This window comes from Temnothorax nylanderi, unplaced genomic scaffold (genome assembly GCF_030848795.1).
Source record: "Temnothorax nylanderi isolate EJ_2023f unplaced genomic scaffold, tnyl_v1.0 TNYL_tig0732_pilon, whole genome shotgun sequence".
Classification (NCBI taxonomy): domain Eukaryota; kingdom Metazoa; phylum Arthropoda; class Insecta; order Hymenoptera; family Formicidae; genus Temnothorax; species Temnothorax nylanderi.
The window spans coordinates 42,263-49,061 of NW_027249794.1; the positions used below are offsets into that span (position 1 = coordinate 42,263).

The following is a 6,799-nucleotide window of genomic DNA, read 5'->3' on the forward strand; positions in this document are numbered from 1 at the left end:
CTGTATAACATAATTTTAAAAAAATCTTTGTTTTTTTTATTATTTTTATTTATGACAATCCCATGACTCACAAGCTCTCGAATTTCATTAACAACGTTAAAAATTGTGTTATTGCCCACCAATTTATGGTCCTTATATTTATGCAACTGGACTAAAAATATGTTTTCTAATTTACTCGCATATTCTGGTTGAAAACATGGAATACAACAGTACACTGCTCCAAGTTCATTTTTACATTTTCGAGAATCCAACGGATTGTTAATCTCAAAATCATCAAAATAAATTATGAGAGAAAGAATATATTCACTTGTTTCGTTTAATGCAGATTCCCAAAATTCCCCTTGAAAAACTGACTGCAAGTTTTTACTTGTTCTACATTTAACAGCAAATGAATCTATTGCATCGAACACATTGGAGAGTTCCAAAATACGTTTTAAAGCAAATTTTAAAGGAAACAAACTCAATTTACCGTAGTGAATTTTGTTTTGGGAAACTTTTCTGACTTTTCCGAAATTCAAATATGTCCGAACAATTATATTTTTAGGCAAAAAAAGACAATTTATTTGTTCCAAATAATTAAAAGTTTTTGTCTTCGATTTAAGAAATACAAAACCATTTTTTATCATGTTTAACGAAATATTCAAATTATTATTGTCTTTACAACACGGCTGTAAAGCTTGTATACACGTGGCTAAATAAGTTTCATTCATAATTTCAATAATTTTAAGTAGATATTGTTCCTCTACTAATGTTATCTCAGCATACATTTTTACTACAGTAGAAAGAGCCGATTTAAAAACAGTTGATTGGTGAACGTCAATGTTAAACTTTTCATTATTTAAAGCATTATTTGTTTCAATCACATTATAAATCTATTTTTGACTCTTATTAGAATTGTTTGGATTAAAATGAGGAATAGATGAAGTTGCATCAGAAAATTCAGAACCGTTTGTGACAAAAACTGTATCATTTATTCGCTTTGAAGTTATACTTGGAGCTAATTTCGTTTCTGATATATAATGTTTATTGAGAACGTGCCTCCGTAGTAAAGAGTAAACATTAGTAAACTGATTATTACAATTGTCAAACTTACACGTAACAGAAGAATTTAACATAAACTTATGTTTTAACCTTATGTGTTGCATAACAAGGTCCATGGTTATAAATTGTTTTTCGCAGAAAAAACAATAGGCCAGTCATATTAGACTAATTTAGGGGGTTAACCTTCCATTTAATCTTCCCAGGTTGCAACCACCATTAATCGCTTTGATTTGAGGTGCTATAAGTGGGATTTATTTTGCTTCGCAAAATTATTTAAATATTATTTAAAAAAAAACGCGATTTTTTTTTCAAATATCTCGAAAACTAAGCAAGATAGGGTAACTAACTATACATACCTTTTTTGTAGAGCGTAAAATTATCTACAATAATGATCTGAACAACATTTATTGTCAAGTCAGTCGTTTAGCTTGCACGCGCCGTCAAACTCCGAGACTCGGATCCCGAAAACCTTCGATTTCGTTGTTTTTTAAATGTTGCGCCAGTAATTTTTTTCCGTCATTTAAAATGGAATTAAAAATCCCCCCAAAATTATATATATATATAAAAACTTTACCCAAAACAAAAGATCCAACATTAATCTGATAATCTGTAAGCATCAGAAGTATTATTTATGTTTTTTTCATTGGGCTTAACAATTTTGTTCAACACGTTTTGTATGTGAGGTATTTGTGCATTATATATAGTATCGAACATGTAAATACCTTTCTGAATTAGCAACCATAAATGCTCACAACCTGATGGATATTTTACATGAAAAACTTGAAATGCTTTAAAGCATGCAGACATCAGTAGCTTCTAAAGCAGTATTCGTTTTATACAATACATCATCGACACAAACGTGTATTTCATGCAAGTCCTCTCCATCGACATTAATAATATATGGTTGAAGTGTAATTTTTAATCCACGAATATAGAAAACGGGTTAATTAAGAGCCAGGCGTGGTAAATGATGCGCAATATAGTTTTTATTTTTATTTTTTAAATTTTTACATATTTTCCACCTTGACAGCGCGTCGACTAATGGACTTGAAACACACACACACACACACACACACACACACACACACACACACACACACACACACACACACACACACACACACACACACACACACACACAGCTCCGGTTGGAATAGTAAAATCCCTTCCCTCCCTCTAATTAAATCGTTTCGATTTAATTTTGATGCTATGCATCTAAATAACTGTAAAGAAATCATTGCGAAAAATATTACCTCAACCAGGGCTCGAACCTGAAACCTCCCTCATTCCGTGAAGGGTGTCGTACCAATTCAACCACTGAGGCATGTGGTAATATTTTTCGCAATGATTTCTTTAGAAAAAATATGAGACAAATCTTTATCCTGATTATTGTACAAATCTTTTTTCCTTAAATCATATATTGCAGACCAATGTAATAGAACCTCTGTCCAAGGAGCCTCATTAGCTTCCAACCATTTCATGTTTTTTAAAACTTTCTCATCGACTTTTTCTATAAAAAATAAAAAATTTTGCAACAGGTAAATTTAAATATTATACATACAAATATAATACTAAATAAATGTAATGCTACCATCTGAAACATCGTTCGAAACCTCTCCGACTGGTTTTATATTAATTTTCCCATACAATTTTTTATTCCTACTCCTTTTATTTTTCCACATTGATACCAATTTGCCTTTAGATGCTTCAGATTTGTTATCTGCCGCATCTTTCTTTTTTATTGGAGAAATATAAGTTTTTACAACTTTAGTTGGAAAAGTCTCACAAATTTTTTCAGCAACATATTTTGCTACATTATTTGGCAACTTGTGAAATTATGTACTATAATAATCACTATGCTATTCAATATTAAATAAATAAAATAAATAAAATAAATTGTACAAACTTACTCTGAAAATCTTTCATCAATATATGTAAGTATTATATCGCAAAATTTCTCTGAGCTTCAGTGAAGCTTTTTTGTTCTTCATAAGCTGTAATGTTTCTTAAATCTGTTTTTTGTTTTAAGAGAATTTTCTTTATTAATAAAATAGAATTTTTAATAAGTTCTGATTTTCTTACTGAAATGTCTCTCTTCTCATTTTCTTCTTCAGTAGTTGAAGTAGTAATTGAATCTGTATCAGAGTTTTCATAATCTAATTTCTGAAAGTTTAAATGGCGGAATAGTATATATGTAATATAAATAAACAACAATGACTTATCAATTTATTCCAAAACTAAAAAAAAAACAGTTTTACCCTTTTTTAAATATAGGCTGCGCATCTTTTTCTTTCTTTTCTGTACTTGTTAATAGTCTATTAAAATTACGTTGCCAATATTCAATAAAAATGGCTCTATCACCTATTGCTTGGATTAATTCATTAATCATAGGTATTGTCAAATTTTTTAATGACTTTATATTAATTTGCTCTTCTAGAAAAATAAAATTTTACATTTGTATTAAAAAAATTATTTTAAAATTAGCAGGAGTCCATGAATTAAACAATAATTATTTACTTGTAATCAATCAGATTTTCTAAATCCAAATCTCCTAATATTTCCCTAACTTCGTCGTCAGTCATGTTTGCTATCTTCTTACTTACAGATTCGATAGAAAGCACTCGACTCGATTTTCTACTGATAGACTCTATCAGTAGAAAAGTACACATGTGTAGCCCAATCCACTGGATCTTCCGTAGAAAACTATACACATAATACGTATTTTATACAGTTAATCCGATTATAGACAAGTAACAATGCCGAAAAATGTCTACTTACCTTGCTCATAAAAAATCGTGGTTTGCGACTTGTAAGTAGCTTTGCCCTCGTATTTGCTTTCGATGGCTTGCGCCTTCAACTTTCGTCACTTGTCGCGTATATAGCTTTATTCGTGTTATGCGTATATAGCCTTGCACGTACGTTTGATGAATAAAGAAACACGATGCGTCGAAATGCGTTTAACCATGCCCGATTGTACTGGTGATGTGATGGTCTTTTCTCGACTAACGACAACGACTCGTGGCTTGCGATGTTTTTTTGTCTAACTCTCGAGTTCGCGCAGCAAGCGTTTCCGCGTCTTGTATGCAAATGCCATATTAGTCTGTGTCGCTAAGCATATTAGTTTTATCGATACCTCGCGATAATCAAAAATACATTCATCGTCAGTTAATATCGACTGATATCGAAATTCTGTGTAAAATCTTATATTGAAAAATTTATTAGAAAATATTTAACATTAAATTAACATTTAAAATCAAATAATATTTATTAAAGAGTTCTTAGAAAGATTTATTAATTTCAAACAAATATTTTTTTGTATTTGACTCAAACAATCCTTAAAAAATAGCATATTATTACACACAGAAAAATATATACTACCTACAAGTTAATATTACTTGCTTCAAGTATTTGATAAGTTCATATATGAGCAAATCTACCATAAAGTCGTCATAAGTATCACATTTACTCAAAACATATTCTAGATTTTAGCAAGTTTAATACTTGAAACAAGAATATTAAATTAATACGAACATTCTGTTTACTTACAATACAGAGTCCACGGAAGAGAAGCATATACTTCAATAAAGATATCACATTTTCTTGAGAGAAGTTTATCCGTTATTTAAATCAAGTAAAAATTTTATTCATCTAGAATAATCGTTTACTTCAAAAAAGAATTTGTATTCTTGATGATTACAATTAATATTATTTTTATTTATTTAATTTTCTTTAATTCTTTAGTTCCTAAGTGGAATGTAGGTTAGGAGGTTTTCGTGCGCGGTGCGGAGGGGTACAGTTTAGAATATAAAAATTCCTGTCCTCAGGTGGACTCGAACCCGGTTCCTCGTGGTTATGAGTCTGACACTTTTATCACTAGGCCACATCTCTGATTATATTCTTAGTGCTGCAGTATCTAGTTTTCACAGAAGTGATTCATTGATTTCAAGTATTTCATATTCTTACCTAAAGAATCAGTAAATATTCAAATCAAGCTTATGTGGCTTTTCTTAGATAAAGTTTACAGAATATACTTGAAATCAATGAATCACTTCTGTCAAAACTAGATACTGCAGCACTAAGAATATAATCAGAGATGTGGCCTAGTAATAAAGTATCAGACTCATAACCACGAGGAACCGAGTTCGAGTCCACCTGATGACAGGAATTTTAATATTCTAAACTATCTAAACTGTACCCCTCCGGACCGCGCACGAAAACCTCCTAACCTAGAAGAATGTTGTTCTATACAGCCAAGTATTTCATATTCTTACCTAAAGAATCAGTAAATATTCAAATCAAGCTTATGTTGCTTTTCTTAGATAAAGTTTCAGAATATACTTGAAAGAAGAATAAATTCTTCTTTTAAGCACATGATGATAAGCTTTTCTAATACTTATGATAAGTATATCTTAAAACTAATATTAAGAAAATATTCTTTGTTGAAGAAAACTATTACTCAAACCAAATAAAATAAAATGAGTAATTGCTTTTCTTGGCTGTAGAACGATATTTTTCTGTGTGTAGTAAATTAAAAAATTGGTATGATATTTATTGGTAAAATATTTATTTAAACCTATTTTCTTATTTTAATAATATATCAGATTTTTCAATTTTAAAGAATTTATTCAATTTGAGTAAATATGTTCTTCATAAAAGTTATTTGTTACCTCGTAAACTATTATTTCTGTATATCCCCGTAGGGTTCACAGTCTAGTATCTTACGGCGTTTTTGAAGGGACGTACCCAACCCTATCCCACTCATCCATTTCCTTTGGACCAACGGTTTAACGTCTCTTCCGAAAGACGGAGCCCAGTTTTTCCGCACAAGATCCTATCTTGCACGGAGGGCGCAGTTTCTTCGGAAAAAAACTTTTTCCATGTTACATGGCTCTAGTGGACTCGAACCTGGTTCCTCAGATTACGAGTCTGGCGCTCTACCACTAGACCACACTGCCGCCCTAAGTTATTTGTTACCTATTTGTTTTAAAATTAATTTTAAACAAAAATTTTTTGTATTTGAGTCAAACAATCTTTACAAAATAGCATATTATTATTAAGCAAATTAAAAAATTAGTTTGAAGAAATATTTATTTAAACCTATTTTCTCATTTTAGTAATATCTGATTTTTCAGTTTTAAAGAATTTATTCAATTTGAGTGAATACTTTCTTCATAAAAGTTATTTGTTTTAAAATTAATTCCAAACAAATATTTTTTGTATTTGAGTCAAACAAACTCTACAAAATAGCATATTATTATTAAGCAAATTAAAAAATTGGTTTGAAGAAATATTTATTTAAACCTACTTCCTTAATTTAATAATATAAGATTTTTCAATTTTAAAGAATATATTATTCAATTTGAATAAATATTATCTTAATACAAGTTCTTTATTATTTGTTTTAAAATTTTTTCACGTTGAATAAAATCTTTCTTTAACTTGATCATATATACATTTAAAGTAAGTCATTGCTCATTACAATCTGATAAACAACCTCTTAATGTGACTATATCATATGTGACTATATCATGAATCATTATATCTGTTTAGATTGAGTAAATTTTGTTTTCAGTGTACAATTATGTCTTAAAACCACCGTACTTTCTTTTAATGGCAGATTCCTTAGAATATTTCAAGACAAAAATCCTAATACAAAAATGTCGAAGCTACTTACGTCTTAGAAAAATATTTATTTTCATCTGTTATAAAAGTATCTTTGTGGGAGTAAAAAGTATCTTGTGGTTTCTTTTTAACATTA

The 6,799-nt window shown here is 29.6% G+C and overlaps 1 long non-coding RNA gene across 1 annotated transcript; it reads right to left on the bottom strand.

The window, feature by feature from the left end:
* Positions 1-3,305: 3,305 nt before the first annotated feature.
* Positions 3,306-4,055, bottom strand: LOC139785066 (uncharacterized). Its single transcript, XR_011721790.1, has 3 exons — positions 3,820-4,055; positions 3,559-3,744; positions 3,306-3,474 (listed from the first exon to the last, which is right to left on the bottom strand). It is a non-coding gene; the product is annotated as an uncharacterized lncRNA (long non-coding RNA).
* Between the last annotated feature and the right edge of the window lie 2,744 nt (positions 4,056-6,799).